This window comes from Equus caballus, chromosome 1, assembly GCF_041296265.1.
Source record: "Equus caballus isolate H_3958 breed thoroughbred chromosome 1, TB-T2T, whole genome shotgun sequence".
Taxonomy (NCBI): Eukaryota; Metazoa; Chordata; class Mammalia; order Perissodactyla; family Equidae; genus Equus; species Equus caballus.
Genome location: NC_091684.1, coordinates 28,035,098 through 28,059,719, shown reverse-complemented (window position 1 = coordinate 28,059,719; position 24,622 = coordinate 28,035,098). Strand labels below are relative to the sequence as shown.

The window sequence follows — 24,622 nt, the reverse complement described above, 5'->3', positions numbered from 1 at the left end:
CTAAGCAAATAAATAAATATGAAATATAATATTGGGTACTGATAAGTGCTCCATGTAGCAGAGAAAGAAGGCATATTTCCTGGGGCAGGAGGGACAGTTTTAGAGAGGAGGGTCAAGGAAGGCCTCATGAGGACGTGCCGTTGGAGCGGAGACCTGAAGGAAGTGGGGGCGTAAATAGCATGAAAATCTAGGGGAGAGCGGGCCACAGTGTGAACAGGGAGAGCAAAGACCCTCAGCCAGGAATTTGTTTGGAATATTAAAGGAACCGCAGGAAGCGTCTAGAGAGGAGTCAGCCAGGCCGGAGCGGTGGGAGATGAAGTCACAAAGATTGGCAGGGATCAGTAAGGCCTTGTAGGTCGTGATAAGGAGTTTGTTTTTACTCGAGGTGTGTTGGGGATTTTTTGAGCAGGGGAGTGAGAGAATCTTGGTGATCTTTTTAAAAAGCTTACTTTGGCTTGTTCTGCAAAGAATTTATGGTGGAGAGCAAGAGTGAGGCAGAGAGACCAGTTAGTAAGCTGTTGATGCAATTCAGGTGAGAGATAATGTTCTTTTTGTTTTTTTGGCTTAGACCAAGGACGGAGAAGTGCAGGTGTTGAGGAAAGAGTAAATTCTGGATATTTATCAGAGGATTAGAAGTGAGAGAAAGAGAAAAGTTAAGGAGGAGGCCTAGATTTTTGGCTGGAGCACCTGGGTGAATGTTGATTCATCCCTTCTCCCACTAAAGGAGGAACAGATTTGGAGAAATTGTTTGATATACTTGGTAGACAGCCTGGTGGGGGATGTTAAGTAGGCAATTGGATATATAAATCTGGAATTCAGAGGAGTATTCTGCGTGGAGATATAAATGGGGGTTATCAGCATATGGATGATATTTAAAACTTTGAGACTAAATGAGATCTTTACTCAAATGAGCAAGTACAAATAGAGAAGAGATCCAGGAATGACAATCAAGAGTACTCTGACATTTAGAGGTCGAGGGAATGGGTAGACCAGCCAAGGAGATTGAGATGGAGTGGCCATTAAGGAGGAAAAGCGGGAAGTGTGGTGGAAGCAAAGTAAAGAGAGTGTTTGAAGAAAGGAGTAATCAAAGATTGAAGAAATTGAGGGCTTAAGAATTGATCATTGACTTTAGCCCAATGAGAGGTCGTTGGAGAGCTTCACAAGAGTGGTTTCATGGGAAGGACTGATTTAGAGCATGTTAGGAGAAAGTGAAAGATGAGGAAATGGAGACGAGCGAATAGAGACAGTTCTTTCAAGGGTTTCGGTGTAAAGAAAAGTAGAGAAATGGAGTGATAGCAGGAAGGAGAGAGGGGATCTGGAGAAGTTTTTTGGTTTCAAAGATGGGAAATATTTCAAGCTTTTAATGTGGTAACGAGATTTGTCCAGTAGAGAAGGAGAGCCCAGTGTTGGAGCGGGGGCGGTCCTACCACCTGGAACTCTGGGGGCCTCCTCCGAATCCCATGGGGGTGCAGGTGGCAGTCGGGGAAGAGAAGCTTTACCAGGAGTAAGTATCAGAACTTATGTGAGAGAGGCAAACATTGGAAACCACTGAAATGTCTAACCTAGAGGAATTAAATGCATTGCTGTACAGCCATGATTGTTAGATCCATAGGCAGGAATGACTGCTTAACCTCTGAAAGTCATTGTAGGGTTTTACATTAGTTGACGTGGAAAGATTTCACAAGATTTAAGTGCAAAAAGGGGGTATTTTTTGTGGAAAAAATATACATATTTTTACATGTAACACGCATGTATGTACATGTATACAGTTTAGCAGAGAATAATGCCTGAAAGGTGGGATTATGGGTGATTTTTAATTTCTTCATTAGACTGTTTTCCAAATTACTTTCTCATGTTTTCTCTACAATGAGCATAAATTAATTATCTTTTTAAAAAAATCATTCTGAATATGTCAGGGAACTCAACCCGTTTATATCAGTCCTGAAATATTTCTATATTGTGAGCTTTTTAGCCATTTTATGTCAGGGTTTCTGTTTATTTTTGCTCTCCTCTTTTCCAACCTCCTGTTGGATAGATCCAATATTCCCCTAGTTTGACAGTTATCCATTCTGTTTTTATTCTTTTGGTAGTTGTCCATAACCCTTACCTTGATAATATACGTACTTATGTTAGTTTTTCCTATTGAATTTTTAAAACTTTAAATGTGTGTATTCCTTCCCACTGCACTTAAAGAAAGATGAATATCTTAGATGCGCTCACCTTCCTTCCTACCTGCCCTCTCCTCCGCAAAAAAGTGCTTTGATTTTGGGGGAGACTTTTGGGGAAGAATTTGAGTTCTGGAATTGCCATGGATTTACTTTTTTGTTTCGTATGTTATTTAGACAATAATAAACTTAATAAGTTATTTACTTGCCCTTACTTCCTGTTTTTATGGTGTATTCCAGGACATTTCTTCTGGCTAGAATACTTCTAAGAAGGCATCTGGGGGACAAGACTTCTGAGGCCTTGTATGCCTGAAGTATACGCATACTACCTTTGTATTTAAATGATAATTTAACTAAGCATACATTTTAAGTTTGAAGTTGTTTCCTTCGTACCTTTGAAAATATTACTCCATTGACTTAGAATCAGTGTTCCTTTTGAGAATTCTGGAGGCAATTAATCTCCCTTATTAATGAGTTACTTTTTCTATAAACTTCTGGAGTTTTCTTTTTTATTATTTCATTTCATTATACTGTGACTAGTTGTCAATTTTTTCCCTTTTCTCTTCCCTTTTTATGAATCCTTTCAACCTGAGGTCTTACATCTTTTTGTAAATCTGGGAAATCTCAGTGATTATTTCTTCAAATATTTTCTCCTTCTTTTCCCCCCTCCCTTTCCTCTGGGCCTCCCAACACGTAGATATATTGACATCTCTACTTCAGTCCTCTATCTCTTAATGTTTCTTCACATTTTCCATCTTTCTATCCTTTCCTAATGTCTTCTAGGAGAGTCCTCAACCTGCTCTTTGGCTATTCAGCCCAGCTGTTGGGTTCTTTATTTCAACTCTTACAATTTTCATACCATTAACTCTAGTTGGTTCTTATTTTAAAACTTCTTGTTCTTGCTTCACATTTCTGGTTATGGTCCCTTATCTCTTTGGAGATATTTACTACTTTATTCTTTTCCAGACTGATCCGTTAACTTGAGTTTGGCTGATATAGTTTGATTTTGTTGTTTTTCTCTATGGCAGTTGTGTGCCCTAAGATGAGTTCATCTGTCTCTCTGTGAGCTCATTTTCTCTGGAGCATTAGCCATCTCATCTGCTCATGGACCCCTGGACTCCTGAGCAAAGCACAGGCCCTACCTTGTGCCTCTAAGAGTTTTCTCTGACAATTGTCATCACCTTACTTTGGCTGTGAAGGTGAACAGGGAGAGGAAGGAACACTTAGTGCTTTGCAGTGGCTTGTACCTGCATTTAACTGCTCTCCAGCCCTAATACCCGCGCACCCCCCCCCCCCCAATACTGCTGTTGCTGCCAACTGTGCGAGAGAGTGCTGTGTGCAGTGGGGGCAAAGAAAGCACGAGCAATATGGAGAAAGAAAAAGACACACCTAAGAAACCTCTTCCCTACCCAGTCTCCTCCATGGCAGCTGCTCTGGGCTGGCATGGGCCTCTCCTTCCAGCTGAAACCTGGCTGCCTTCTGTTGCCTAAGGTTTTTCTCACAGCTTCTACGTTAGTGTGACAGTTTCATTAACCTGTCTCTGGAATTTCCAAGATTGTGTTGGGAGCCCACTCTAGTTTACCATCTTGTCAGAACCACGTATAACTTTTTTTTTTTTTAGGAAATCAGTAAAGGAGAGGTTAAAAAAACAGACGGGAGTAGAAGTATATATACATTTCCTGTCTCCTTTTTAAGTGATGACTTTTTTTACAGGGAGAAATGGTCAGTTTGATGTTCTAGATATGACACATCTCACTTTTAGTATTTTCATTTGAGTGCTTATTTTGAGTATTGGATTTTATTATTTAAGCCAATCAAAAAATATTTGAGTATCTTCCATGTGTTGGAGACTGTGTTGAGCTTTGGGAATACAACAATAAACAAGGCGGATGAGAATCCCTGCCTTGGTGGAGCTTTCCTTCCACCGGGATAGAAGACAATAAACAAGATAAAAATGTAAAATCCGTACTGTTTCTTAGATAGTGAGTTGGATCTAACCCAGGTTGTGGTTTAGCCAAGCAAATAAGATGAGGCGAGAGGGGCCAGGGAGTTGAGGGTCTAATTAAAATGACTAACAGAGGAATGCCTTAGGACTGGATTGGGAGGGGAGAAATGACTGAAGGTGGTAGGAACCGTGGATTGGAAGTGAGACAAAGGCTCATTGGAATTGGGGTATAGCAGGAGTCATATAAAAAGATAGGAGGTGGTAGTTGGAGACTAGATCTTTGGAAGTGAGATCATGGAGAGGTTGCAGTAGTTTGAATGACAAAGTCAAAGGGGTGGCCGTAGAAGAAGTGATTAACTTAGGATGGAAAATCAGAACCTTAGAAGAAAGACTTACATTTGTGCCCGTGATGGAGTAACAGGGCCCAGATTTACCTTTCCTCCTTAAACAAGCAGAAAATCATACTAAGTATATTGAAACAACACTTTTCAGACATTGGACAATGGACAATGCAAAGGAAAATGATCCTTGAGGGAAGATGAGCCCTATGATTGCCCCAGCTTACTACCTGGAGGTTGTAGTACAAGGAGGGGTAACCTGAACAGAGACTCGAAGTTTCCATGAGCTGAAGAGACAGAGTTGAAAATTCTGGGAGGTCAGAGAGACTGGAATTCAGAGAATATTAGAGAAGAGAAAGCTCCAGAGATCTGCAGAGGGTTCTCCTGAGTCCTCAGCAGAGGACTATTAAATGCATGCGTGTGAGGAAACCACTCAGAGCTGGTGAAAAATAAGGGATGGCCTTGGAGTCCTGGGCTTCTTGTGAGGACTGCCATAAAGGGCCTCATGGAATTAGCCCTGATGGTTCCAAGTCAGGCAGTGATGGAGAGGCTGTGAGTATGGAGAGGGGGAGAGGGGAGTGGTCTTGCCAGAAACAGAGTTCTGGGGCTCCCACTTGACCTCAGTGATGCAGGAGGCCTGCAGGGGGATTGTCTTACTGCAAGTGTTGCAATTTCCTCTTGACTTCTGCCAGTTCGTTTGGCTCCTGCCAGTGGAGCCATGGAGTCCTGCAGAGTTGGACTTAACTCTGCTAATTATCTAAGAATCATGTTAGTGTTATCCTTTTTTTATGGATTTTTTTCCCCTAGAAGAACACACCTCTAATTTATGGTTTCAAAACAGTATTCCTTCAACAAAATGTGTTTTCCAGCAAACTTAGGAGCAAATATTGGTTCCTTTAAGTAAGAATTGCTTCTACTGTTAATGTAGTGTATATTTTAGTAGTAATTTCAGCCTAAAGATAGTTGGCTAAGATTAGATCAATTCCTAGTAAAGGAGACTTTCTCAGGCCACGTTAGAACTCCTTAAGTTTGAAGACAGCATTCTAGTCACCTCTGTGTTCTGAGGCCCAAAATCATAGGAGGTGCTCAGTAAAGATTTGTTGAATGAATGTTTTTCCTTTCTTTCTTCTTTCCTTCCTCCCTCCCTCTCTCCCTCCTTCTTTCCTTCCTTCGTAGATTCGCCCTGAGCTAACATCCATGCCAATCTTCCTCTATTTTTTAGTATGTGAGCCTCCAGCACAGCATGGCTGCTAACAGAGCAGTGTAGATCTGAAGTAGAGTGCGCCAAACTTAACCACTACACCACCAGGGCTGGCCCTGAATGAATGTATTTTTGAGTGAAATGTGACAGTCTGAGTGATTGAAGACTTAATGTGAATTTTATTGTGGGTCCTGAGACAGCAAAGATTTTGACTTCTCTGTATATAAATAGACCTGTGAAACTCCAGTTTCTATCCTGTCAGCTGGGCATGCTGATTTGGAGCTTGTCTTATTGGTTTGCCATTGTTGATTTTAAATTCTTATGTTAGGAATAATAGGGAAGAATACATAACTGTGTATATGTCAGGTTAGTGGCTTAAGGTAAGAGAAGAGCAGAGCTCTTTCAAGAAACTCATGTCCTAAGATTTATAGATTTGAATGTCATTTATATTTTGATTAAGTAATACATTCATGTTTTTCAAAATTGAAAAGGCTCAGAACTGTCAGGTGTCTCCTTCCCACCCCTGTCTGCAAGTTGCCCAGTCATTCAGTTCCCCTCCATAGAGGCAGCCCCTGTGTGACGTCTTAAAAAGGTGAAATGACCTTTTAGATTATGGATCAGGTTAGGAAATAATAATAGTAGGAAGTGCTTAGTAAGTTAGTCATTATTGTACACTAAACGTTGTGTGTAGTATTTTCGATATGATTTATTTAATCTTCCTAACAATCCTTTCAGGAAGGTGCTATCACACTTTGTCTCCTGTGCTCATACCTCTCTCTCCTCCATCCCCCCGGTCAGCTGATGACCTTGCTTCTTACTTTGTCTTCTGCAGACCATCTTCTCTTTCTCTCCTGTTACAGCTGAAGTGTCCCCCTGTTAAGATCGGGATCCAGTGCTGTGTTGAAACTCCTCCCCGCTTGCAAGACCAGTTGTTCTCATCCTCTCTTCCCGACTCTGTGTTCAGTGACATCATGTTAGTAACTTGGAATTGGCCATGGTGGGGATATTTACACTATGCAAATTGGCAAATGCTGCAAACCAGGGCTGTTTTTCCAGAGATCCATTTGTTAAACATTTGTGAACGCTCCGCTGTCTGGAACACCTCCCTTCTTACCTTTAGTTGGTTCATTAAACAACAGAGTGAACTGAAGTACAGAATAAAAAAAAAATTATATATACGTTAACATAAATATATTATTTAAAAAAACATTTACTATCATTTGATAAACTGTTTAAAACTTTTATGAAATTGTTCAAAAATGCAGAAAAGTTGAAAGACTACTTAATGAGTATTCTTGTATTATGAATATTCCTATACCCATCTCCTAGATTTGGTAATTCTTAATATTTTTTTCTGAACCATTTCAAAGTAAAATTGCAGACATCATGACACTTCACCCTGGAATGTTCGGCATATTCTACATAATCCTAATTTCCTTATCACTGAGAAATTTATGATTCACACGAATCATTTATTACATATTCAGATTTTCATGATTGTCAATTTCCTATTCAAATGTCAATAGTTTTTTTTCTAACAAGGATTCATTCAAGGTTTGTGTATTGCAATTGTTAATGTCTCTTTTGTCTCTTTTAAGCTAGAGTAATCCCCCTCTCAGTTTTTCATGATGTTGTTTTTTTGTAAGTTTCAAACACTTACATAAGTAGGAAAAATAGGCAGTGAGCAGCAATATATCCATCACTGATTCAGTAAGCATCAACATTTTGCCACAGTTGCTTAATTTATCTTTTTTCTTTTCTAGAATATTTTAAAACAAATTCAAGACCTCACATCATTTCACCCCCTTGTAACTCTAAAAAAAAAAAAGACATTTTCTTATGTAACCAAATTGATGTTATAATAACACCAACGAAATTAATAATGACATTGACTTTTTAAAGAAACCAGGCTAGTTCTTTGGTAGAGTGTCCTACATTTTGCGTTTCTATGATTATTTTCTCATGATATCATTTATCTGATTTCTCTATCTCCTGTATTTCCTATGTACTGGAAGCTAGATCCTAATTCTTGACTAAACACTTTTGGCAAGAATAATTTATAGAGGATGAAATGTACTTCAGAGTTCATCGCATCAGGTGGCACATAAAATCTATTGTCCACTATTAATGATGTTAAATTTGGTCACCTGATTAAGGTGGTGACTGCCAGCTGTCTCCATTCTAAAGATAGGTTTTCCCCTTTCTGAATATTATTGCAGCAATCTGTGGAGCGACACTCTGGCACAACGTGAATATTCTTTTCTCCATCAACCTTTCCCCTGATGGTTTGAGCAGCCATTAATGTTCTTTGCCTGTATTAATTTATTTCAACAGGCATTGGAAAATAGTATTCTTCTGATGTAGGACCAAGGCATTTTCTTTGAGCATGAGTTCACTGGTGTTTCCTGTAATGGTGTGTGACCCACATCCGTCATTTATCTTCTCTAAATTCTCTAAATCTTCTCTAAATTTGTTTTCTCTTTAGGTGGAATAAGCATTACAAAGTATTCCTGAAACAATACTAGTGCTGAATCTTTCTAGATTTTTCTTCACTTTTCATAATTCTTTTGCCCACTGCTAATCAATATGTCTTTGCCTTTTTTAAAAAGCAACTTGCTTTTCCTGATTCTTTCCAGAGGATTCATCATAGTTTCCATAGAAACAACAACTCTTTTTGTTCTCATCAGTGTCTATAATATTTAAATCATAATTGCAGCATCAAGTACAGATGTCATAAATAGGTTTGGGAACAAAAATAACCAATTCTTAGTAAACGTTCTACTTAATCTGTGGAAGCAGAGTACGCAGAGTACTAGTTAGTAGCCTACTAGCCAAAAGCATTTCGTGTCTCGTGGTCCTCAGTCACTGTGCTTTAGACAGAGAACGGAGTGTGTCAGTGAATTAGCAAGTTGTTACATGGAGGTCACTTAAGAGAGATTCTACTGTATTGTGACTTTATTTACCTTGTCTTCCCCACTAGACTCTCAGTTCCTTGACAGTAAAGACTAGTCTTAATTGTATGTGTTTTTCTTTTAATCCCTAGTGCTTAACATAGTGCCTAATATAGAGTGAGTGCTCAATAAAAATATTCGTTGAATGAATCCATGACCAGCATCAGAGGAGACTATATTGACCTCAAGTGAATTCTGATCTTAAACATCAATCTTTGCAATATCTTTGCAAACATCAGGGTTGGTATGGTCATTGTATATAATTTATTCTTTCATTGTTTTTTTCTCTTCTTATTCTCTCAGTCTTTCAGTCTTTCTCTGCTCTGTGCCAGCTTCCTTCCATTTATTGTGTATTGCAAGCTACCTGTGCTTATTATCATTCCAGTTTCCTGACAAAGATGCAAAGAATGTGTAACAGTTTTGCTGCAGTGGCACTATGCACAGAGATGAGAATCCTAGGAAAATACAACGTAGTTCCTTAGTTCTCTATTCTCGAGCTTAACCAATTGCAGGAACTGAAGTCTTCTGTTTCTTCACAGAGGAAATATGACAAAGGCAGTGGCTGTACAAGCTTCCTTCATGGGCCGCCCTCCCCACTGCCTCATCCAGTAAGCGGGAGCAACCACTTCTAGAGGTGAGAGGGGAGGGAGGACAATCTCCATAACCCATTTGATCCACCTAGCTGTGAAAGTTTGGTTTTGAGAACCAGAGTGAACCATTGGTGGAGCTGCTGTACTGAAGAACGTTAAAACAAGACAAGCCCACGTAGGATTGAATGCTCAGGTGGTACAAGTTATGGTCTTCAGTAGGAGCCTATAACCTATATTTTAAAAGAAGCTACTGGTAGCTAAGTAATCCCAGTGATTCTAACATCCTGTTTATATAGATATGAAAAGATATTATATGTGTACATTTGAGGTGATTTTTAGTTTCCAAAACCAGGAGAACGTCAATAATATAATCATATTAAGTACTCACTATGTGTCGGGTACTGTGTTCAATTCTAAACTTTTTCATAGTAAATTTAGGATTTCTCCTCTTTTACAGATGATTAAAGTGAGAGGCCAAGAGAGGGTAAATGACTTGTCGTTGGTCACACAGTTAGTATGTAGCAGAACCAAAGATCCAAACCCAGATCTGTCTAATTTTAGTTCAGGCTAAACTGCTTACACTGACGATATTCTCTAGGGTTCCATCACACATATCTGAGCTCTGAAAACTGCAATTTTTTAGTGAGGGATCAGCGACCAAGGATGACTTAGTTCTTCTGAATGTTATGCCAGGAACCAAGATGATGTGCTTATCAGGAAGTTTGTAGTATCTATTTCCAGAAGGCTTGAGACTTGTCATTTTTACCAAGGAGGGGGTGGGGGACCATGGATCTATCAAAAGGACGGTGGTTTTTTTTTTCTTTGCTGAGAAAGATTCACCTGACCTAACATCTGTTGCCAATTCTCTCTCTTTTTTTTTTTGCTTGAGGAAGATTAGCCTTGGGCTAACATCTGTGCCAGTCTTCTTCTGTTTTGTGTGTGGGTTGCTGCCACAGCATGGCTGGCTAGTGGTGTAGGTCCATGCCCAGGATCTGAACCCACAAACCTGGCCTGCTGATGCGGAATGCACTGAACGTAACCACTATGCCATGGGCTGGCCCCAAAAGGATGGTTTCTTTTTAAAGATCTTTACATAGGTAAATGAACGTTGAGCTCCTTTGAACATTCATTCATTCAGTAAGCTAAATGCAAACCTTTTTTTTTTACTTGCAAGCCATCATATTTGCATACCTGAGTTTTAGTTTCCAGGCTGAATTCATATTGTATGTTTAAGAAGACAATGAAAATTCTTTGAAGATATTCTCAAGCTCAAGAGGAAGGAGCACAGGGTTTGATTTCTGCTTGTTTTTCAAGCTGGCTTCATCTGGGAACAAACCCTGTTGTAATTTTTCTAGAATTTGCTGCCAATACAAGTTAAAATAATAAAATCAGTATAATTAAATTAAATAGGAAATGAGAGTCTTTTATGTACAAGGCCTTCGATTAGGTAACAACAATTGGTCAGTCTTCTGGGAAACGGTTGCTAAAATTATAATCAACCAGCAGTCGTGATTGGCCCCATTTACTGCATTGTGTCCCAGGAAGAAAAACAGTCTCCTCTTAAGACAGGGGCTTGCAAAGATAATACCATTTTTTCCCTAATCTTTGTTCCGTTTCCCATTTTCGTGTGATTAATTTGAGCTATTTATTCAGCATTTATTGAGAGTATTGTATACCAGGCACTGTGCTAGCTTCTGAGACTTTAGATATGAAAGAGAACTCTTGCCTTCAGGAATGTCGTGGTATAGTGGAGGAGAGAGAGAATTCTACTACAGGATAATGCATGCTCTGATGGAGCTGGTGCAGGCTCTATGGGAACACACAGAGAGGACACCCAACCCGGCTGGCATAGGTGAGGTTAGGAAGACTTCCAGGATGAGAAGCTATTGGATTGTGTCTTTGAGGAAGAGTAAGAGTAAAGGGGCCAAGGGGTGGAAGGTGTTCTTGGCAGAGGGAACCATGAAATAGCATATCTGTTTTGGAGAATGGCAAAAAGTGCTCTGACATGGAATGAGCAAAGATGTAGGAGAATGAGGCTCAGGTTAAGAGCCTCAAGAGCTAAGGATCAGGTTGTGATGGGCGTTGTAGGTCATACTGAAACATTTAAACTATCCTAAATGTAATCAGAAGCCGTTAAAGAATTTTAAGCAGGAGAATATCATGTTCCAATTTGCTTTTTAGAAAGATTACTATGGCATCAGTGAAATGGCTTTAAGGAGATTATATTAAAGTTAGCAAGAGAAGTTAGAAGGTTTTGCAGTTCAGAAGAGAAATAATGAGGACCAGTAACTTAAGGTGAGCTGGTAACCAGGATGGAGAATATGAGATTGAATAGATACTTAGGAAGTAGTCTTAAATTTAGAACTTAACACAGTGTTTGGTAACTAACTTGTCATAGCAGGGTGAAACCAGAGGAGAAGGAGGACTCTAAGATAACTTCCACAATTTCTCCTTTGATAAGTACTGGTGCCACTGGTCAGCAAGAGGAATAGAAGTGGAGGAACAGGAGCCAGGCCCGTGGCCGAGTGGTTAAGTTTGTGTGCTCACTTGACAGCCCAGGGTTTCACTGGTTCGTATCCTAAGTGTGGACATGGCACCGCTCATCAAGGCATGCTGAGGTGGCGTCCCACATAGCAGAACTAGAAGGACCTACAACTAGAATATACAGCAATGTTCTGCGGGGCTTTGGGGAGAAGAAAGAAGAAGAAGAAGAAAAAAAGATTGGCAACAGATGTTAGCTCAGGTGCCAATCTAAAAAAAAAAAAGTTAGAGGAATGATTTGGTAAGGATATAGATTCCGTTCTGGATGTGTGGAACCTGAGATGCCTGTAGGACAAGTGAAGAGGACCAGGTAGGCAATTGAGATGTTTGTATATCTCAAGTTTAGGAGAGAAGCTTGGACTGGGGTGGTGCTAGTAAATAGATTTGAGAGTTTTCAGTCTATGTGTTGTGTCTACTTTTGTTATAGTTTCTTGATTAGTACATAGTGAAAAGCAGATTTCCCATAAAGCTAATTAGCAAATGTGTTTACATGGTCATATATTTTCGTAGAATTTGCGAAATCCAGATATTTTAGCTACAGTTGGTCAAAACTGCTCTCTTGCCCCTTTGAATTATCCTCTCTCACTCTTCTTCTGTCTGGTGATCTCGGAGTGGTCCCAAGCAGTTTTGGGAAGCCAGCTGTGGGGAAGTTGAGCTGGGGATGCATTTAGTTTGGGTTTGGAGTCTCTTCAGTATGTATTTATCACTAGCTATTCCAGTGTAGGAATGACATCAAGAAACACTCTTGTTCGCTGTGCCACCTCACCCAGAATTGTGACACAGAAGTGCAGGAGCAGCATTGTATCAACATATGAATGTGTCCTAGCACATCTGGCCCTGGAATCATGGAAATAAAAGAGGATGAAATGTACGAAGTCAGAAACTGGTTAGTAGAAAAACTTTCCACTCATCTGATGAGGTCTTAGCCTGAACATCAGCTCGATACAAAAGCTTACTTGTGGGGAAGTTTATTTGAAATGGGATCCCAAGGAGCTGAGTTCGGGACAAGCAAAGCGAAATGGGAAGGAGGGAAAGCAAATTCAAGGATGTGATAGTGCACTGGCAGTGGCTACAGGCAACAGGTGTTCTATCCTAGGACCTTTTGAGGAGCCTTATGAAATGCTCTCAGAACTGTGCTTGAGGACAAAAGGGGGAAGTATCCTCCTGTGGGCATTAATTCCTCCCCGTTTCTGGATTGCGTATGCATAACTGCAGAGTGAGTTTCAGGAGAAGTCCCAAGGCAGAAGTGAGAGACACATTGAACAGTTCCTGAGCTGTACCATGAGGGTTTGTCTGCTTGCACTGATTGCATGAGCATGAAGCCAGTCCAAACCTGTGTGGAACTGGTGGCTGTGGCAGTAGAAGGAGTAAGCAGTGGGGCCTAGAGGATTTTTAAGTGGGAGCTTAATAGGTGTCTAATGTTGACAGGATTCTATTCTCATCATTCCTAGTCAAACATTCTCTCTTGCTAGGATTATATACAATAACGCAGTGTATGCAATTATAAAGCTACATTCTTTTTTCCTTTTTGATGAGAATCACACCAAGGAGACCTACCAGAATTACTCTGTAGGGGACATACTTATGATGGTACTACAAATTTCAGTCAACATGCTACTGTTAACTACTTCTTGCCAGAATTTTTCTATGTATATACAGTTGTACAAATAGGATCATACTATGTATACTATTCCGTGTTTTTCCCTTAATAATGTATTTTGGGTAACTTTTCATAACAATTTATGTAGATCTGCTTTGATTCTTGTTAATAGCTGCACAGTATTCCGTTGTATGGATAGACTAGAATGTGTTTAACCAGGCTGGGTTTGTTTTTTTTTTAAGATCGGCATCTGAGCTAACAACTGTTGCCAATCTTTTTTTTTTTTTTCTGCTTTTTCTCCCCAAATCTCCCCAATACATAGTTGTATATTCTAGTTGTGGGTCTCTCTAGTTGTGGCATGTGGGACGCTGCCTCAACGTGGCCTGACGAGCAGTGCCATGTCCATGCCCAGGATCTGAACCGGCGAAACCCTGGGCCGAGAAAGGGGAGCGCGGGAATTTAACCACTCGGCCACGGGGCCGGCCCCTAACTAGGCTTGTATTGTTGGATATTTAGGTGGTGATTTTTTCCTCATAGAAATAGAAAAACTTTGTTCTTTTATCTCTGACACATTTTTAAGAGATACTGAGGGGAAAAATAAATAATGGAGATGGTGAGAAGGAATTGTGAAGGAATTTATAATAGAAAATGTTTGGTTTTTAAAGTCATCTGATTGCATCTTTTTTCTCCGCGATAAAGACCAGGAAGTGCTTGAGGTTTCCAAGGACGGGAAACGGAAGAGTCAGATGCTAGGACTCCTTTCATCTCAGGACAATAAGGAAAACCTCAGAAGCCCTCTGCCCCCTTCATTTTTTTTTCAAGTTTATTATTTGCACAAAATTTGAAGAAGGGATTAATAGGTTAGATAAGAATTTGAACTAGATGGTTTTTTCCCTCCACCTCCAGGACGCAGTGACTTCTGATCTTTTTGATAGCCCTTTTCTCTCGTCACATGATTATTAACTATACAGTAATAAATAATTATTATTAACATATTAACTGTATAATATAATGGCAATCCCACCTCAGCATTCTAACTTGAGGTCGTCAGGAAGGACTTCGTGAAAAGAGGAGAGCTGAGTGAGAAGAGGGGATGTCTTTCTTCTTTTAACAAAATTAGCCCTTAGTTTCCCGCTGAAGCAGGTTTAAAAAAACACTGATGACCTCACCTCTCTGCTTAAAATGCCTGCTCCTGAAGCAGATGTCTAGTGTGGTCTGATTGGCAGTATTTTTTAGCACATTGTCTTAGGTCATTTTTGTTCACTGTGATTATCACAAGAGGATCACGTCTTTAGGACTGACTTTGTATAATTACCGATCTTGTCTACTTGTGTTGTGGAAATCATCCAAGAAATTAGTTTGGTTGAAATCAAGAGGTTTGGACTGTAAAACAAAGTTCTAAATGATTATCGGTCCAAAAATTAAGACACACGGAGGGAACAGAAGAGCAAATCATAAAATTAAAACCCTGCTATATGGCCTTAGCAGCAGAAGTACATTTCTCTTTTTAGAATCTCTTATTATTGGGTATGTTGGACTGTTACTAATCTGTTGGTCTGGTACCTCAGGAGTATGCTCAGTCTTCATTTATCATCCTTATGAAGGCTCCAAGTCTGAAGGAAAGACGGAAATAGACTCATTGGGACTAAAATAAACCCCACAGTTCTACAGAAGAACTACCTATCTCTTGGGAAAGATGCGAAGGTTCCCATCATCTCAGCCTGAAAGCCATCTTTTTGTCTTAGCCATGTTTTCCATTGCTGATCGTTTACTAGGAAAACATTCCAGTGAGTGTACAGTGAGTGTTACAGACCACCAAAAAAGATGAAGTGGAGATGCCCGGCATGCCTCACTATTTATAAGAAAATATTTCCCCAAAAGATGGGAAAATCCAAGTCTTTAAATACTCTGGGAGAGAGGAATAATGGAAAAAACCCTTCAGTTTCTGTTCTGTTGGTTCACGAGATTTTCTCACAAATCATTTGGATGGGCCATTAAGCAAGTCACATAATGACTGGAATCTTCTATTAATTGCCTCACTTGGGCTTCTGGCTAAAGTATCTGGCAGCAAGACTGAAGAACAAGCAAAAGAGAGAGAATAATCTAGTGGTGGTGTGGGAATGTGAGCCCCTCCATTGTTTGTGGCCTGGAATTCTAACTTGGGTGGGAGGATCAAAGGGCTGTCTGATAGGATGGTCCACGTGGATAGATTGAAGTAAATGATTTGGCTTCTTGTCTTTTAAGTACAACCACAGTTTAGGTTAGTTATTTTGTTCCAAAAGGTTACTTGCCATTTCTGCCAGGATGTTCCCGGAGCAGGTCTCTCTAGCGCGGCACCCGTGTATTAGTTTATCTTCATAGACAATCAGTAATACATTGTCTTGGGTTTGGGAAATGAAAACTTAGTCTAATCCTAATTTTCTTTTGGTATCAGCTTTCTATATCCCTTTGTAGTATGGATCCTGAGTCTGTCAGTCATGGTTCAACAAGCAGAACCAGTAGCAGACAGACAGACAGACACACATGCACATGTATACACACACACACACGCAACATTCGTTAAGGGATTTATTATAAGGAACAGGCTTATATAATTGTGAGGGCTGTCTAGGAAAGTCCAAAGTTGATAGGACAGGCCATCAGGAAGGGAAGCTCTGCAGTAGGCTGGAACCCCACAGGCAAGACCTGCAGAGTTTTTGACAGGTGGAATTTCTTCTCTCCCTCAGAAAGCCTTCCCTCTGTTTTCAAGGCCTTTCAGCGAATTAAGTCAGGCCCACCCAGGATAATCACCCTTACTTAAAGTTACCCCATTAGGGACTTTAATTACATCTGTAAAATCTCTTCACAGCGGTACCTAGAGAAGTGTCTGATTGAATTACTGGGGACTGTTGCCTATGCAAGTGGACACATCAAAAAATCTGTCACATTGAGAGAAGCTAAAGAGGAGCTGCCTGGAAAATAATGCTGCCCCAGAGGTGCCTCTGCAGACAGTTATTAAATCAGGGCTGGTGCCTCTCCTGCCGTCTAAAGACAGTCCTACCTGAGCATCCACGGCCCCAGAGCTACCCGCCGTCTGCCTCTCCAGGGAAGCCTGGTTAGCTGGTCTTGTCAGGCTTGGACCCTTCTCTTGAGTTTTCAAAAGTTGCGTGTAAAACAAGTTTTTGTTGACTGAAATGTCTTCCTATTGATTGCCATTTTATCAGCTTTTTTGTATTTGTTTAAATTTGAAAGCTAAATCTTCAGAGCCACTGCCAGTAGGAAACTAACCACTTACTTCACCAGAGAAGCTATTAAAGATTTTATTTTTCCTTCTTATCCCCAAAGCCCCCCAGTACACAGTTGTATATTGTAGTTGTGGGTCCTTCTAGTTGTGGCGTGTGGGATGCCGCCTCGGTATGGCTTGACGAGTGGTGCCAGGTCCGCGCTCAGGATTCGAACCAGCGAAACCCTGGGCCACCAAAGCAGAGCGCGCGAACTTAACTGCTCGGCCAAGGGGCCGGCCCCAGAGAAGCTATTAAAATGATCTGTTTTGGGGAGTAGGCGGGGAAGTGTGTGTGGCTATAAAAGGGTGACCTGGGAGATCCTTGTCGGGGTGGAAATGTTCTGTACCACGACAGTATCCATGTCAATATCCGCGTTGTGATATTGAGCTATTGTTATGCTAGATGTTACCATCAGGGAAAACTGGGTAAAAATGCACAGCATCTTTCTGTTCTTTCTTACAACTGCATATGAATGTACAATTATCTCAAAATAAAAATTCTAATTTAAAAATGATCCATTTTGTAAAGCAAAGAATCCTTTCATAATATGAATAACTGTTTCCTAATCTTTTAAAAAATGATCATGTTTTCAGAGGTACACATCTGTACGTACTTAGCCCTGTGCTGGGAATAAAGTACGTACTCAGTATATATTTGAGTGGAAGAAACTATGCCTGACGGGAGAATTGTAGGTGAGAGTTGAGCATAGTGTTTAATATAAAAATGCTTTGTAAAAATCAAGGTTAAATTCTTAGATGACATTGGGCATATTATAAAAATGATAAAGATAAAAGTCCAGAGGAAACCTTTAAAAAGGTGCAGGAGGTAGTTTTAGGACAAATGAAACATCATTTTAGCCCAGAAAGTTATATAGATTGAAAATAAAAATATTAAGGATTTAGATAAACTTGTGGATTCACTCATTCAATAAATATTTGCATGCTACAGTGTGCCAGGCAGGTATCTGTAGTTTTAACGTATTTCGGGAACTTTCCTAACATGTAAGTGTTGGTGTCCTTGGAGCCAGCCATACCTTCCCCACATCTCCACTGACACAGCTATCAAAATTGACAACCACATAGACTGGATTTTCTCAAGGTATACTATTTCTCTCTTACAGTATGAGAGGTTTTTAGGGAGAAGTGAAGTTCAACCAGTCAACAAAAGTAAATAATAACATTTTAAAGCTATCTACAAACATAATTCTTTTAAACTTAATTGTCTTAAAAAATATTTTCAACTTAATTTTTTTCTCCTTTTCAGGTATTTTCTATTTCAGGGATATAGAATAAGGAACCATAGTTAATAGTGGGAAGGTGGGATGAGGCTTGGTTTAAATGTTAAGAAGCAGGTATTTATAGCAAATACCAGGAAGCCTGGGACAATGAGAGGTCAGCTCCAGGTACAGCACTGGGCTGGGCCCTGGTACGCCTGGCCCGTGTGCTCTGACTCCTGCGGGCTCACGCACTGTGTCCAGGCCTCTGCAGTCACCTTCGGGGCGGGTATCTGCTTTGTTCTCCTTAAAACAACAAAAAGTCTTTCAGAGGCTGAGGACCTCAGTGAGTGGCTGCCTCCTTACTCTGAGTTTGAGTGGCTAACGAACAGCAGGCCTGTTCCCTGAAAGCTATTATAATCTGCTAAATTAGTAGATAAATTCCAGTGTTCTATCCAGGAAATGGTCCTATTAGGAAATATTATCTGTGTCCAATAAACCCCTACCCTTGCCAAAAAAATTAGATTTTTTTAGGAAACCATGATTCTGTATTCAACCCCAGTAAACCTCCTCCTGACATGACCCAACTGGGAGCGAGGCTGTTGATGACTGAGATGTCCCCGCATGTCTGGAGTAGAGGAACTATCCTGCCAGGGAGATTTTGGCCAGTCACTTATAGTCGGCCACTGGAATTTTTAGAAGTAGTAAAACTTTTGGTGAAAGGGGGCTTTTGTCTCCCAGAATAGCAACAGTTATGATCACTTAAAACCAGAGACTTCTATATACAGCAAGTGCTTCTATATATATACTCATGTATTGTTTATATAGGACTATTTTAAGATCTGTGTCACATTTTTCTAGTGTATTTTATGGTGGGAAAATTCAATTGGAAAAAATGCACTTAGCTCTGGTGGGGGTGGTAAGGTAAAATAAGTACTCAAAAAAAAAGTACATGAAGTTTGTTGTTTTCGTTTTAGCTTTAAATAGTGCAGATACAGCTAGGTGATAGCTCCCTAAATGAAGTTGTACTGCTTCTCCTTAATCAAGTTTAACCCTTGTTCTCATATTTTAAGACTGGATCTAGTACCACGTTAGTCAGTTGAAGACCTGCCAGGCATGTATAAGAATTCATCTGTGTGTTAATGTACAAAAATCTGTGAGAGAATGGCTTCATGTGTTTGTATAATGTGTCTTGTAATTCAGGGTTTATTTTTCTTTTGATTTGGCAGCTGTTAACTTAAGAGGGAAATGGACAGTAATGGAAATTAAGAGTAACGTGGGTGTAGAGACCCAGGCACTCCCAGAGCCCCGGTGTGGCTGAGGCATGGGTCAGGCGCGGCCGGGGCAGAGCCCGGATGTGGTTGTGGCAGGGCAGGCCCTGTGGGTCGTGTTGGGGCAGTGAGTGCAGGGGTTGGGGTGCTGCGATTGCTGACCCCCTCCTCTGAGGGAGAGGCTCCTGCCTGCTTACTGCTGGAGGTGGGGTGGGCATCAAGCTAGGTGCTATGGGAGATAGGTAGAAACGAGGAGCTTCCAGTCTAGCAGGAGAGAGGATCGCAAACCTAACATAAGGCAGAAAGTAACAAATGCCTTAAGGGAAATTCAGATAGTGCTATGGGAATTCAGAAACGGAAAAGATAATTTCTACCTCTGGGAACGCAGAAAGGAGTCCTGGGGAAGGTGATATTTTAAGTGGAGTTCTAAATTAAGTGCAACATTAAAAAGGATTAAAAGGATTTAAAAGGATCAGCATAGTGAGGAGAGCAGGGAAGAGATGAGTAAAACCGTGGAGGTTATGACTGGAGAAAGTCAAGTCATTCAATTGGCTGGATGATGGGAGCATAAGAAGAGGAGTGTGGAGACCCAAGATGGAAGGATGGGGTGGTTGGGTCCTAGGCTCTGATGGTCTCTGAACCCTACTCTAAGAAGTTTTCTCCTTAATTTGATCATTGATGGGAAATGAGCACTTTTGAGTCATGGAATGGTAGGATTATGTTGTGGTTTAGTAAGTTTTACCTTTGTGAATATAGGAGTAGGGGAGGGGCTGGAGTGTTGGCTATGTGTAGACTTGGCAGGGGCTAGGGGCTGGGCGTGAGGAATAATATAAGGATGAATAAAACCAAGGCCCTGTCATCAAGGAGTTTATGATCTAATCAAGGAGACTCTTAACCTTGTGGTGAACTGAGGTACAGGTGTGCGGGTAACAAGTTGTCAGATGAGTGGGCACAAGACCCAAGTGATTGCTTTCATTTCAGACATATGAAGACTCCTGTCTGTCATGTCTCCTCAGTGCCAGGTTTCTCTTCCAGCTAAATGTCTCTGGCTTCTCTATTTGTTCCGCATGTGACATAGTTTTATGTCTTACAGGAGGTTGGTAGTTCTCTCCTCAGTTTGCTTCTTGTAAAAATGCAAGACCCAGACCTGAACACAATATTCTAGATATGGCTGAGTATGGTAGGAGAATCACTAACTTTGTCCGGAGGTTGTATTGCCACTCTCATTATCAGATATCTGTTGCTGGACCACTGTGCCATCTCCCTTTCATTGGGGACCTGCCCTCAACAAAGAGAAGGGGTTGGGGACAGGAGGTCCTACTGGAGAGGCCACAGGTGGGCTTGTGTTCGCCTTGGAACCTGAGGTCTGCTTAACCTGCTTACCACTCCTCCTCTCACTCTCTGTTCCCTCGTCCCTGCTCCCAGCCCCCCTCCCCAGCCTCCTGCCTCACTCACCCCTGAGTCCATTGTTATGCCCTGACCCCTGCTAGTCCCTCCTGGGTGGTAAAATGGCAACCCTATCATTCCCATTGCTCAGGCCAAAAAACCATACCATCAGCCTTGACTCTTCTTTCTCTTCTGCCCACATTCAGACCATCAGCAAAACCTGTTGGCTTTCTCTAAAATTACATATCCAGAATCTGTCCTTCTCTGCTCTCGCCACCTGGTCCAAGCCACCAGCCCCTCTCACTTGAGATAACTTCTTCACTGGGTTTCCCTCTTCCCTGCGTCTGCCCTTCCCCACTGCCAGCCTCCTCCCATCAGCTGCTAAGACTTTTCTCACCACAGCAGCTAGAAGGATCCTTCTAAAACAATACAGATCAAGTCACTCTTCTGCTCAGAACCTTCCAGTGACTTCCCACCTCAGAGTAAAACCTAAAGTCTTTATAATGGTTACATGATTTGCACACCACCCTCGCCTGCCCCTCTTTCTCTTTTGCTCACTCTGTTCCAGCCACACTGGCCTCCTTTTCCTCAAGTACATCAGGCCTCTCTCTCTTCAGGGCCTGTGTCATGCCCTCCACCTGAAACATCCTCCCCAGCCCCGTACCTGCTTCATTTGGCTCCTTAATGCCCTTCAGCTTTGCTCAAACATCACCTTATTAGAGAGACCTTCCCCTGACCATCCGATATTAAATAATTCTGCCCCTGCTTTTTTGTTCTCCACAGCACATTTTACACAATCTGACATGCTTTTTTTTTTTCCCAGGGCAAGATTTGCCCTAAGCTAACAGCTGTTGCCAATCTTTCTCCTTTTCTCCCCTCCCCACCACCAAGCCCCTGTGTATAGTTGTAAGTTCTTGTGGTTCTTCCATGTGAGCTGCTGCCACAGCATGGCTATTGACAGACAAGTGGTGTGTTTCCGTGCCTGGGAACCGAACCCGGGCCACCAAAGCAGAGTGCACTGAACTTTAACTGCTAGGCCATCAGAGCTGGCTCCTGACATGGTTTTTATTGTCTGTTTCCTTTAGTGTCTATCTCCTTCCCTTGAGAACCAGTGCTTTGCTTTGTTCCCTGAGGAATGAGCCTGGCACTTGGTAGGCATTTAGTACATATATATTGAATGAATGAATGAGTTGTATTTTGTGGATTATAAATTTTGTTCATCTATATTAGCTCACTTGATCAGTTTGTTCATTTTTTGTAAATCAGACTAAATCTAATTCTAATTCTAAGTAAGGTGTATTGACTTCCTTGACACATGCAAATATATCCTCCATCCCATTTCATTTTAGTTATGTGAGACCCAAATTCTGACTTACAGAGTATTTTTCCCTTTTATCACTAGTCCCATAGAACTCACTGTTAGAAACTTTATTGATTCCTACCTACTGAATTATTATAATTTCTCTTTTAGAAAAACTGGGAATCCTTTGAAAACAAAGACATATCAAACACTTCATTTGCCCTAGCCCTGGTTAGCGAGGGGCCCCAGCATTGCACGACTGCAGAGGAACCATTAGGCCTTGCATTCTGTGCTAATGGTGCCCCCTGGAGTTGGGCAACACAGCAGTAATGGGGAGTATAAAATGTTTGGCTTTGGTTTCTCATTATTGAATCTTCTGTTTGTTTTCTTCCTGCTGTTTGAGTGGCATTTTAGGACCCCATGGACTCTCTTTGCTTTGTGCTGGCATTTTCAGGTGTTTTTGACTACTGTCTGCCACTTTTTATTAGCACAGCTGTGTCAAGTTTTCCTAATTCCATTCTACTTCATCTCCCCTCTTGACTTTCTTCCTTAGCTATTTCAATTAGTCTGGCTACTGTTCCATTTCACCTCATGACATCAAACTCGCATGATAGCCAACGAGTCCATATTTTCATCAGGCAGTTACAGGTGCCCTTTGTCAGCCCAATCGCTATCTAGTTAATTATTCCCATCAAAATTCAAATGGTATCTGTCATTCAGAATTTGAGCCTAGCATTGTAGTGAGGTTAAAGGATGCAAATATGGCAACTCGCTGCCTTTCTGGGATGGTTCTCCAGAGAGTGTATGCAAATAACAAACTTCAATTTAGGGAACAGTGGCAGCAGGCAGAGCAGGAATCTGATCACAGTTTTCCCGTGTATAGGTTATTTTCATTACTCAGTCCACCTCACAATGAAGACATGTTCTTCTAAGTTCGTCTGCACAAGCGCCCTGCCTTGAGCACATAGTGGTTAAAGAAACAGGAACGCTCTAGCTTATGTCTCATTCTAACTTGCTCATGATTCTGAGTTTGAATGGAGGTGTGTCAATAGGTCCCTGTGCTCTGAAGACAGGCCTGCTTAGATTCTCTTAGGCCTGGCTTGGTGATCCCTTTCTCCTCCATTACTAGGACCAGATTAGGAGGGGAGAGGCTAGGGGTTTAAATTTCAGAACAGTTTGGAGTGACTGGAATACTGCAAGACCTCTTACAGCCAGCCAAAAAGGGCTCTCTCCAAACCCAAACTGTGACAGGAACGTATGCTTTATTCTGTATACAGTTTATCAAGTTTGTTTAATCTGTGTATATTTAAAAGTTTTAGTGTTAATGCCTATAACTGCATATTGTGCTGATTGCTGTATTTTCATTCTTCTCTTTGGAAGTTAAGAATCCATCAATTCATATTTTTTCTTTTGGCTGAGGAAAATTAGCCCTGAGCTAACCTCTGCTGCCAATCCTCCTCTTTTTTTGCTTGAGGAAGATTAGCCCTGAGCTAACCTCTGTGCCAGTCTTCCTTCACTTTATATGTGGGTTGCCACCACAGCATGGCTGATGAGTGGTTTAGTTCTGTGCCCAGGATCCGAACCCGCAAACCCAGGCTGCTGAAGCGGAGGGCGCCGAACTTAACCACTACACCACAGGACTGACCCCTGTTCATGATATTTTTCAGTTTTTGGCTTAGTCTTTTAATAGTTTCCCGAAATTCCTTTTGTGCTTTCATTCCTGACTTAATCCTTCCAACTCTCAGGTTAAGAAGGATGCTATTTGAGCTCTATTTTTAAAATTTCTGTATTGACAAGTTGTTTACATTTTCCTTTTGAATGCTCCATTGATGAGGCTGAAAACTGAACTCCCGGCAGTGAATATTGAAGTAGGGGATAGGTGCATTGTACTGCTGTTCTCCAAATGCTGGATAAGAGAGAAGGGGGTGTCATTTTATTTTGTTCTGCCTGCCGGGAAGAAGGTTCAAAAAACAGGACTCCTCACCGGGAATTCCGAAGCTCAGAGAACGTGGCTCTGCAGATGCAGAAGCTTCAGCTTTGGAGATGGGGGTATAGCAGGCTACAAGGGGGCTTGGAAGAAAACTTAATAATTTTCAGTCTCAGAAGCCTAACTCACATGGACAATCTCTCCTAGAGTAAGGCCCTTTCCAGGCGGATATGTTGGTGCTATCGAGCTGGTATTCCAAGTATGTCCATCTGCATTTAAACGAATTGCTCCAAGACAATCTGATTACGCGGTAGTTACTCTGGTGAGAATAGCGCCTCAGCGGAATGGAAACTTCATTTTGAGTCTAATATTAGACCTTGCTTTGGAAAATTCCTTTTAAATGATCACAAGCTGGGAATAGCAAAAGAATTTAACTTTCGACAGACAGCATTCACCAAGAATTTTTAACTGCTTATGTTTGGGTCCTTGGGAAAGCAGATGTGAGAAACCGACTGGACGGAATTGACTCCACTAGAATTGACTTGACCTGATGTGGTGTTTATATCTATTGCTGATAAGTTTCCCTCCTAGTCTCATTTACTCAAAATATTTTCGTTCTTTGAGGGTGAGCACGCTAAGGATGAAAATTGTTAGGATGCCTAATTGTCTAACAATCTAAACTTCTAGGCTTCCAGACATTGTTGCCTATAAAGGGGCCTGAGGCAGAGCGGAAAGGGGCTGACAAACCCACAGAACCAAAGCCAGTTTCTGAGTAAGTGCTGGGAACCTGATCAGACCTGGCCTGCAGAATATTTTTAGTTTGTCTGGCTGGTTGTGTCTAGTGAACTTGCCCAATTTGTTAGGTTTTAAGTAAACTTTATTTAAAGGCCCACCCTCCCCCCGCCCAAAAAAACCCACCCTGTCATTTAAA

The 24,622-nt window shown here is 41.2% G+C and overlaps 1 protein-coding gene across 7 annotated transcripts in view; it reads left to right on the top strand.

The window, feature by feature from the left end:
• CNNM2 (cyclin and CBS domain divalent metal cation transport mediator 2) overlaps positions 1–24,622 on the top strand; it is a 156,745-nt gene that overhangs the window by 96,257 nt on the left and 35,866 nt on the right. For 2 of the 7 annotated variants that reach the window (XR_011421279.1, XR_011421280.1), the window contains exon 2: positions 9,140–9,234. The exons of the other annotated variants lie outside the window; for them this stretch is intronic. The gene's annotated coding sequence lies outside the window, so the exon portion shown is untranslated. The remainder of the gene's footprint in view (positions 1–9,139; positions 9,235–24,622) is intronic. 7 annotated transcript variants of the gene reach the window in all.